Raw genomic sequence first — 10,792 nt, 5'->3', positions numbered from 1 at the left:
GGATAGAATGGTATGGTGGACAGAGAGCAGGCCTTGGAGTCAGAGGCTGATGTAAACGCATTCTGATTTTAACACACACTAACTGTCATTTAACCTTTTATCACTACAGACAAATCTCAAATAATTTATGTCTATGCTATATCCCACTATAAAACATGAGCTCCTTATTGGCAAAGGATTTTTCATTTTGTCTTTGCAAATCTAGTACCTAACAGTATTTGGCATATAATAGGAGCCTAATACATGCTTCATGACTAAATTGATCACCACCTATACAGGGAGTTTCTATGCTGATAAAAATCAAAGACTTCACCTCCCTCCTCCCCATCATATTCATGAACATTATACACATTCAAAAACAAAAACAAAAAATCAAAATAAAATAAACTTGCAATGTTATTGTTTCATAGTATCTTAGAGCATTTTGTGTACTAATTAAATTCTGTCGCTGAAGCAAATATGAGTGTTTGTTACCTACAGCTGTTCTCTGTAAATCTGTCTAGAAATTGCTACTCCACCCTGGTAAGCAATCTGACACTTTCTAAAACACAGTCAGAAGCAAATCAAACAACCATTGAAGACTTAATCTTAACAAGATGAGACATTCAGTGAACTCATGGGGATGCCATTCTTAATTAGAAAGGAAATACCAAACCTTGAGTGTCTTGTTTAACAAGATTCACTGTTAAATTTGAAGAAAAAAGAAAAGTAACTTTCCTTTCCCCTGGAAAGTTTGCATTTCAAAGAAGGTACAGAATAATTGTATTTAAAGAGATAATATTTATAGATAATTTTACAAATAGGAAACTATGTTCCTTTGCTATCCATAAAATGTAAAGGGAATACAAGAAAAGCCACAAATATAAAACTGGGTAGCTATTGTGGCAAATTTATAGGAAGATGAGAGTCATACAGGATGGCCAGAAATGGATAGGTTGCCTTTTGCAAATTGGTAAAAACTACTTTTGGCTCTGTCATTGATTACTGCTGGGGTTTTTAATACATTTTATTCTTCTTTTCATTGGGCATAAGCCTAGGTAAAAAGAGAAAAGGAATTATCTTGTGAAATTCCCAAGGGATCTTTGTGCTGCACTGTTTTGTTTGAAGAAAACATTGTTATTAATGATTTATGATGAAGAATATAGGATGCTTGCTTATTAAATTTGCTAATGCCACAAAGCTAGAAAGTATAGCTAATGGCTCAGTCAGGATCCAAAAAGATCTTGACAGGCCAGAACATTTGAGATGACTCTAATAAAATGAAATGTTAATGAGGGTAAATCTAAAGTCTTTCACATGACTTCAGAAAAAAAAATCACAAGTAAAACCTAAGGGTCATGGCTAAATAACATTTATCTTAAAAATGGAAGTTATAGTGGACTATGTGTAATGAAAAGGTATTAATATAAATAATATAAAAATATAGTAATAGAGACACAGAACTTCCAGAAAAATAGATGTGAGGAAGGCTGTATTTTGTTCTAGTTAGACCATATTTGAAATACAACCTCAGTTGTGGGCATCGAGTAAGGAAAGACAGAGTTGTTGGAGAGTAGCCTGAAGAAAGAAAGAAAGCTAATGAAGAACTTCAAAAAGATGTACCCTGAAGCTGTCTGAAGGAACTAGAAATGATTAATATTTAGGGATGTATTCCAGTCCCAAAAAGAACTCCCCTCTTTGTCATCTGTCAAATGTATCCAGCACCTCCTTGAAGGTTTCTAATGACAGGGAACTTACTCCTTTCAAGTCAGGCTGATGAGAGTACTGTGATACCTGAGTAGCCAGCTATTGCTAAAAAAATCCTGCCCCCAGCCCCTAATTGCAAACTCCAGTGTGCATATAAAAAAACAGACTTAATTCCTGCCGTTTGGCGAGTGTCCTGGGCCCCTAAGACATTTCCAAGGAATGTAAGCTAATTACCAGGATGGAAGCCTTGACCCTAGACATTATCTTGAATTATATGACTTTTACCATATCTTGAGCCTTCCTAGCTTCAAGAGTTATGGCAAAAGTTGGACACAGAGATCCTGGGTTGTAATTCCAATTGACACTTTGTCAACTATCTGATATGTTGTATTTACAATCTATTCAGGAGGTTCCTCTAATGTATCATGGTCATAAAAAGTGAAATAACACAGGCTTGCTGAGTCTGCAAAGTAACATATGTAAACTTCAAGAGATAATTAAGCACTGAATCCTGTATTGTCTATATAAACTACCCTCTCCCTTTAAACGTTGCCATTGATTTGGGAAGACCCCAATGGCTGCCAGCTAATAAACTTCTCCATTCAAAACTTATACTCTGTGGCATGTCTCACTCGCTTCTGGTATAACAGTACAGTCTCTGGGAACACCCTTGAACTCTCCTTGAATCTTTCCACTAGATCTAGCCTTTGCCTAAGGCCATAATGCTTTCATTATCTGGGCCCAAATCTCTACCTGGCCTAGCCCTTTATTATCCAGCTGCTTCCCACCCTTAATCCTACCAAAATCCCATTCTTTTTGTTTCCTGGAGTTTTAACCTTTAATCACTCCAGAGCCATCAAGATCCTCCTTAGACTCCTCCTCAAGACCCTCCCTAAACCCCTCCTCTAGTCATCCCAGACTGCTTGACAACCCCGCAATCCCTCCCACAATCTTTCTGTATATAATCTCCATCTTGCCTCCATGAAGGCTCTCAGATTTAATCTAGCTCAAATTCAATCTGGCCCTCTTGTGAAAACAAGGGTCACAAAGGTTGGGATTTCTTAAGACAACCCATTATGGTGAATCCTTAATAAGCTTTGTCTTTTTCCTTGGCTGAGAAGGCTTGAGTCTGATTCTTTCGGCAGGACCTGGTGTGTTGGTATTTTGAGGTCTTGAGCACTCCTAGCATCCCTACTATCATCATTTTTTCTTTAACCTCAAGGCAATTCTATTTTAGAACAACTATAATTGTTTAGAAATGTTTGCTTAAAGTAAAAAAAAGTCCTCTTTCTTGTAATATTGACTTATTAATCTTACTTCTATTCTCTATGGTCAAAAATAATAGTTTTGCTGTCTTTTTTACATGGTAATTCTCCAAATATTGGAAGATAGCTAAATACTCAACATTGCTATCCAATTCATCTATGACCAGTAATTTACCAACCCAAGTGATTTGAATTCACTAATTGCAGGTAGGTGCTATTCTCACATAAGGAGTTTCCTGCTACCCATTTTTGTTCTGCCCTTTTAATGGGAAAATAATTTTCTTGATATGAATAGCTTTTAAAAACAGAAATAAAAGTCATCAAAAATGACTGACATGAAAAATGAAAATTAAAAGAGCTACAAAGTTCCCACTATCTATCAGATTGTTGAAAACAGAAAAGAAAACAAAAGTGAGATTAGCAGAGATGCTCTGGGAAAATAGATGCACCACTTTTACTTACTTTTTTTTTACATACTTTTCTGGGAACTGTACATTCGTTCAACTATCCTGGAAAGCAATTTATTACATCTCAATTACATCTTTTGACCCAGTGATACCATTACTGGGTATATAATGCAAAGGAATCAAAGACAAAGAGAAGTGACCAAATATGTGCAAAAATATTTATAGCAGTACTGTTTTATTGTAGCAAAGAACTAAAAACAAAGTAGGTACTTATCAGTTGGGGAATGGTTGACAAATTATGTTAGGTGCATATGCTAGAATATTTTTACAACAGAAGAAATGACAAAAAAATTTCAGAAAATAAACTAATGCAGATTAAAGTGCAGAGAATAAAGGTAATAATTTCTATGATTGTAATTAAAATGTAAAAGAAAAGAGAAAAATTTGGAACTACATTCCCAAAACTCTAAAACTGTGCATACCTTTTCAACAACAATAACACTACTAGGTCCATATCCCAAAGAGATCAAAGAAAGAGGAAAATGTCTTACTTGAACAAAAATATTTATGGCAGCTTTTTTGTGATGGTGAAGAATTAGAAACTGAGGTGATGCTCATCAATTGGGGAACAGCTGAACAAGTTACAGTATGTGATTGTGATGGAATATTATTGTGCTATAAAAAATGACAAGCATCGTGGTTTCAGGAAAACCTAGGAAGACTTATATGCACTGATGGAAAATGAAGAGTAGAACAAGAAGAACATTGTACATAATCACAACAATATTGTAACAATGCTTGACCATGAAAGGCTTAGCTACTCTGATCAAAACAATTCTGGGGGGGGGGGGGGAGCAGAGCCAAGATGGTAGAGAAATAGCAAGGACTTGCTTGAGCTCTCCCCAAAATCCTCCCAAATACCTGTAAAAATAATTGTAAATAAATTGTAGAGCAGCAGAACCAAAAACAAAAAAATGACAGAGTGAAACAAATTTCTAACCTAAGACAACCTCAAAGGTTTACAGGAAAGGTCTGTTGCAGCAGGCTGAGAGAGGAGCACAGGCCAGTGCAAAAATATGAATTGGTCTTAGGCCATGGAAGAGCTCAAAAAGGATTTTGATAATCAAGGGAAAGGAGTAGAAGAAAAACTGGGAAGAGAAACGAGAGTGATGTAAGAAAATCATGAAAAAAAGAGTCAACAGCTTGCTAAAGGAGACAAAAAAAAAATGCTGAAGAAAATGACACCTTAAAAACTCAACTAATTCATAGGGCAAAAGAGATCCAAAAAGCCAATGTGAAGAAGAATACTTTAAAAAGCAGAATTGGCCAAATGGAAAAGCAGGTCCAAAAGCTCACTGAAGAAAATAATTCCTTAAAAATTAGAATGGAGGAAATGGAAGCTAATAACTGTATCAGAAATCAAGAAATTGTAAAACAAAACCAAAATAATGAAAAAATAGAAGACAATGTGAAATATCTCACTGGAAAAACAACTGACCTGAAAAAAATAGATCCAGGAGAGAAAATTTAAAAATTATTGGACTCCCTAGAAGCCATAATAAAAAAAAAAGAGCCTGGACATCAACTTTCAAGAAATTATCAAGGAAAACTGCCCTGATATTCTAGAACCAGAGGGTAAAATAGAAATTGAAAGAGTCCACTGATCACCTCCTGAAAGAGATCCCCCCAAAAAACCTCCTAGGAATATTGTAGCCAAATTCCAGAGTTCTCAGGTCAAGGAGAAAATATTGCTAGCAGCTAGAAAGAAACAATTCAAGTATTATGCAAATACAATCAGGATAACACAAGATTTAGCAGCTGTTCTACATTAAAAGATCAGAGGGCTTAGAATATGATATTCCAGGGGGCAAAGGATCTAGACTGGGAAATAAGATATACAAGCAATGGGGTATAGAAATCTATCTTGCCCTACAAGAAAATAGAAGGAAAGGGAATAAAGGAAGAGGGGTATGTGATAGGAAGGAGGGCAGATTGGGGCAAGGGGTAATCAGAATGCATGCTGTCTTGGAGTGGGAGGAGGGCAGAAACAGGGAGAAAATTTGGAACTCAAAATCTTGTGGAAGTGAATGTTGAAAATGAAAAATTAATTAATAAAAAAATTCCAAAGGGACATGATAAACAATGCTATCTGCCTCCAGAGAGAAAGAACTGATGAACTCTGAATGCAAATTGAAGCCTACTTTTTAAAAACTTTATTTTTTTAAATCAGTGTTTTGCAACAGGGCTAATGTAGAAATGCTTTGCATGACTTCACATGAATGATCAATTTGAAATCACTTGCCTTCTCAAAGAGGTAGAAGGTGTTGGAAGGTGAGAGAGAATTTGGAACTCATTTTTTTTGATGATTGTTAATTTTTTTAACATGTAATTGGGAAATAGCTAATGAAATAAATAAGATATATTTTCAAAAATATTGTAAGACTTTTTTCCTCTAACATTCCTGTCATTTTTCTTTTTACAGCCATGGTTTGTACTGAATGTGTGAGTAGTTTTTGATTAACCCTCCAATTTCTCCATGACAATTAATGTAACTATCGAGATGCTCTATACACTGATCAAATGAGAATGTCTCTGATTGAGTTACAGAATCTAGCAATCAAAGGTTCAAACTATGTGTGACAAATTCTTGGATACCTCTACTAAATTAATCAAAGTTATAAACTGTACAATTTGAATGAAAGCAGATGGCATCATGTAAGAAATGTCTTTTGATTAATTGGGGAGTATCAGCACCCTGTGGAGCTTAGATAAAACAGTAAGTCAATTCAGATTCTGAATTCTAAAATCAGAACAGCCAGTAGTATAACAGGTCCTGCTAAGATCCACAGAAAGAGTAAAGGAATTTCAACAATCAATAGTTGTGAGCTGTCTTTTTGGGACATGTGCTCTGTTTGACCTTGTTTTCTTCAATAATACTCTAGGTACTTGTGGGAAGATGTGTCTCAGATTTTGTGTAATATAGGGCTGTTGAGTAGGCTCAGCACACTCAGCTGATATAATCCACACATCATCTTTTGTGCAAGCACATTCTTTAACTGATTCTCGTTCAGTAACAAAGTGGTCAAAAGGAATATTATTCACTGGTCATCAGTGTATTTAAAAGGAACTAACTAGTAAAAGTGAGTCTTGGTCATAATTCGTTCTTCCCTGGCAGACTTTCAAGAAGTATGATTTACTGTGACCTCAGTGTCATAGGTCCTCTCTCACCTAGATATCCAGAGAGAACACGGCACTGCTTTTATTTCTTTCTCTGCTGTCCTTTTTTTTTTCCTGTTAATAGGTGAAGCATATGAGAGATGGCTACAATCTTGTGAGCCTCAAATTGTAAGGAGAATGAACCACCCCAAGTTGGTCAGTCAAGTCCATGTTGGAATTTGCAGGAAGCCAGACAATAAGGAGTAAAGTCCCAAGAGATCTCAATGACCATGCAGCAGTCCCAGAAGTAAGCATGCATCTACCCATTATCCCTATTTTTGGGAAGTTAACTTTACAGGGACACTGCTATGAAGAAAATATTCTAAGTTTGTTCCTACTCTCCCCAGGGACTTAAGTGGTATAGGTGAGAGTATACCCCCAAGAATAGCACAGTATGTCATTTTTCCAATCCTGTTGAAGCATATGGAGACAGAGTTCTGTAGACACTGGAGATGAGCTACGGTCAGGAGTACATAGTACAGATCATTCTAGTACAAAGAGGATGAGGTCCCAGATTAAGCATAGAGAGACCTGGACTTGCGTAGGTTTTAGTAATATGATGTGATGCTGGGGATGGGGAACTTTCATATACCCAGCCTGGGTGAGATCAGAGCCCTCAGGGCTCCAAACTGGATATAAATGAGGGGAGCTTGTTGTTTGACTTTCGAGGCACACTCATGGAAAGAAGGTTGAGACTCTAGGTTAGTCATAACTGCGCCCCACCCCCACCCCGGCTTTGCTAACCCAGTCCCATTGTTTTTTTTTTTTCTGGTAACTAGGTATTGTGATTTGAATCAGATAAGGTCTATCTGTTGATGTTGGTAATTTCTGCTTATATTTGCCTTGAAGTTCAGGGGGCTGATCCTTTCCCCCTGAACTAAACAGATGATATTTGTATATGTAATTAAACTGATTGTTAACCCCTAAGAAAAGCAGATCAAAGAACTTGTGCTGGCGGCTCTTGTTGCTAGTCTTGTTGAGTCTTACACCTCACAACAGCAGTTAGACGAATTGTTACTACACGAGCGAATAAGCATGGCAGGAATACTAGTCCAAAGGGAAGCATACAGTTCTGTCACTCTTAACCAGAAGAACTTTCCAGTCTTCTTGACTCCAAATCTAGAACTCTATCCAATGTACCACATAGCAGCTTCAGTTACAAACACACACAATTTAGTCAGTGGTGAGATTCAAATAAATTAACAACTGGTTCTCTGCTGTAATTTCTGGTTTGGTTTTGTTCTTGTTCATTGTTTTTTTGGAGTCAGTTACTTAGTAAACATTTATTAAGTATCGGATAACCTCGGTCCAAATTATGCATAAGGCACTAATAACCATGTGAGAAAGGAGCAGATCTTGGGTTTCATTTTTGCTCATCCTATATTTGGCATCATCTGGGCTATGACAGTTACTTCACAAAATTTCAGTAGTAGCTACCTCAGTGGCAAGCTAATCTAGATGCCTTGAGACTATAACAAAAAACATGGAAGTCCCACCAGAAGCAGATGCTTGAGCCATTCTCCATCACAGATAGAAATAAAGTTCTCTCCTCACTAGTCTCCAAGGCCAATTTTCCTCCCACCTCTTTCCCTCCAATTCATCCCGCAAACTGCTAAATGAGCCAACCTTCCTAAACTATCGTTAACATCATGGTACCAGAGATTTAGAGCTGGAAGGAACCTCTTATATCATCAGCTCCAACTCCCATGTTATTCAGAAAGAAACTGAAGTCTGGATAAGTTAAATGACTCATTCAAATAATGTCCTAATCCTGTGGAGAACAATGTCCTGTGACATTGTTCCCTACCTAACTACTTAGCACTGGATTATAGACTATCTTTTATTCATCTCATTGTTGGTACCATTGTCTTGTCTCTACTAACTAGAATCCTAACTTCTTGAAGTAAGGGATTGTTTTCTATTTCTGTATCCCCAACAGTCCTGGACACATAAATATATCTTAAAATCTAGTTGTTGATTTAACTACTAGAAATAACCCAGCCCAAGATTTTTTGAGGAAGAAACTGAGAGCTGGTGTTAAGGCTATTCTTAAGAACATTTAGGACACTTTCATTTCAGCAGAACACCTACCATCAATTATCCTAGGAGTCCTTGAAACAGTCCTTTCCCTCCCTTCCTTTACCTGTTTTGCACCCTCTGTCTTTTGGGAAACAATAGACTCTGACACTATCAAGCAAAAAGTAAAGAAGGGGAGAAAGTAGGCTATTTGTATTGAAAAGAGCCTACTTAGATGGGACTGGGGTGCTAAGTGTGCTGGCACATTTTCCCTCACTAAATTTAAACCAAACCAAAAGTTAAGCCTGACAACTTTGTAACATTAACTTTAAAAATTCCATGACATGTTTCACTGATTCACCAATTTTTAAGTGATCTATTGAGCTCAGAGTTGTTTGGCACCCATTAGAAAGCCTGCTTGGGGCGGGGGAAGGGAGGTGGTGGGGTGGGGAGGTGGGGAGGAGGAGGAGGATGAAGCTCAGGTGTTGGAAAGAAGGCAAGGCAGGAGGTCTTTTAGCCACTCCACCCCCTGCCTTGGTGAAGGGACCAGAAGTAAGAGTGGGGTGGGTGGAAAACAATGATGCTTGTGCCTCCTCTGAACCTTGAACCACAGCTGCCAAGACAAAAAACGCCCCCATCATTCGGCCAGAGGAAACAATCCCCTCCCCATTTCAAGTATCCAAGGAGGATGTGACAGCGCAGTCTGAAATATTTGAAGCACCACTGCCTGGGCGCTGTAGTCTGCGAACAGCGCTTCCCAAAGCACCACCCTGCAGAGATGGGGGATGCCGTGACCACAACTGGACCAATCAGAAGCCAGGAGCTACCCAGAAGAGCGGATAGGAGGGGAAGGCAGGGAGGAGAAGGGACAAGAAACGGGAAAAGATCAAACAAGTTTCTCACCTTGAGAAGCAAGCGACACTTCCCTATGAACATTACTATGAGCTCTTAGAAAACGCTGTTGCATAGATGAACATTAAAAAAGAGGGAGGAATGTAAATTTGTGATTTACATATTGGATGGCCCAGGAGCCCACCTTAGGGAGAACCCTGATTACAATTGTCATTTTAAAAACCGGTTGGTCCAATTCAACATAAAATTAGGTATCAGTTCTGCCAAATCGGTGTGAACCAGCTGAAGCCCACCTCTCAATTTAGCAGTCAATCACAAATGAGGAGTAGAATGATTAGATCGTCATATTCTAGAAGGCAAAGGGTATAGGCTTACAAAGAAAAAAAATGTGGCAAAACTTGTGTATAATCCTACAAAGGAAAAAAAATCTGTCTTTAACGAAATAGAGGACTTCTAAGCAATCTTGCCAAGTTTCTGGGCAGCTAGGTGGCACAGTGGTTAGAGCGCTGGACCTGTAGTCTGGAAGGCTCCTCTTCCTAAATTTAAATCTGGCCTCAGACATTTACTAGCTGTGTGACCCTGGGCAAGTCACTTAACTCTGTTTCAATTGCCTTATCTAAAAAATGAGCTGGGGAAGGAAATGACAAACCACTCTAATATCTTTGTGAAGAAAATCCCAAATGGGGCACAGAATCAGAGAAAAAAAGGTAAATGTGAAGAAATCATCACAACAGAATAAACAAGAAAAAAAAATTATATTCTAATATGGGGAGAGAATACAAATGCCCTGTCTGAACCCAATTATCATCAGGGGCCATAGAGACAGACTAATTAGACAGAGGGTCTAAAATCAATTATCTTAGGTCCTGATGATCTTAAAAGACGAATAGTAATGTAGGGGAAGGGGAAAATATTGCAGCAGCACTAGGGAGAGAAAAGTTAGGGGAAATTACATCACTTAATCAGGGCACAAATAGAAGTTTATACAAACTGGGAAGAAGGAAGCTATGCCCTACGGCTGTTGCAAGGGGCAAATGAAATAATACTTGTAACATGCTTTGCAAACCTTATGTACACAAATATACTCATACATACATATATATGTATACACATACTGATAACTATCATTCAATATAATTGGTTTGCTTTGTGATCCTTTGAATTTTTTTTGCGTTTAAAATTTCTAAGAAATTTTAGTCTTCCTGAGGAGTATATGACAACATACACACACACAATCACATAATTACACAATCACACAAGGTTAAGAACCTTTGCTTTAAAGAACGAGTTGCTAAACTCTTCAAGAAGACCATTGTCACATCTATGGCTCATGAAACAGGCAAACAAATC

Source organism: Trichosurus vulpecula, chromosome 1 (genome assembly GCF_011100635.1).
Source record: "Trichosurus vulpecula isolate mTriVul1 chromosome 1, mTriVul1.pri, whole genome shotgun sequence".
Classification (NCBI taxonomy): domain Eukaryota; kingdom Metazoa; phylum Chordata; class Mammalia; order Diprotodontia; family Phalangeridae; genus Trichosurus; species Trichosurus vulpecula.
The sequence above is the reverse complement of the archived record's forward strand: the minus strand, read 5'-3'. Positions refer to the sequence as shown.